Source organism: Corylus avellana, chromosome ca2 (genome assembly GCF_901000735.1).
Source record: "Corylus avellana chromosome ca2, CavTom2PMs-1.0".
NCBI lineage: Eukaryota > Viridiplantae > Streptophyta > Magnoliopsida > Fagales > Betulaceae > Corylus > Corylus avellana.
The window spans coordinates 13,098,748-13,099,327 of NC_081542.1; the positions used below are offsets into that span (position 1 = coordinate 13,098,748).

Genomic DNA, 580 nt, shown 5'->3' on the forward strand with positions numbered 1-580 from the left:
ATAAAAATAAAAATTAGGGGCAATATGAGAATTTTGAGATAATATTGGTCGAATTGAAAAAAAAAATTGAAACTTTGTGGGGGTGGATTGCAAAAATTGAAACTTTAGTGTTCGAATTAAAAAACGCTGTCAACTTTAAGGGGTAAACTGTAATTTTCCCTAAAAATAAATGAATAAATGTATATTCGAATGTAGATGCTTAGAAAAAGTTAGCGGATAAAATAAAAAATATGTTCTTTAGTTAAATTTTAGCTAAATATTTATTGGTGTTAGTGGTTTGTGATTAGGTCAAACCCTCTCTCTGTTTTTTTTTTTTTTTTTTTCTAATGACTCATAATGTTAAAATTAATAGTGTCAATTGTCAAAGACATTAATTGTCATGTGTGTTAATCAACATATTCTAGTCTACACCTAACACATGTCTTATTATATCTTATCTTTTATTTATCTTATAATATCTTATTAAAGCTCTAAATTTTCTAAGATTTCGGCAAATAGCACTAATTTTATGGTTGTTAAAAATGCATCTCAACATCAGGGACCTAATTAAGCTGGCAATTGAGCCATTTGGCAGATTTAT

General features: G+C 26.9%; 1 protein-coding gene across 1 annotated transcript in view; it reads left to right on the top strand.

Moving 5' to 3' along the window:
- LOC132172223 (endo-1,3;1,4-beta-D-glucanase-like) overlaps window positions 1–580 on the top strand; it is a 4,721-nt gene that overhangs the window by 773 nt on the left and 3,368 nt on the right. The gene's annotated exons all lie outside the window — the stretch shown is intronic.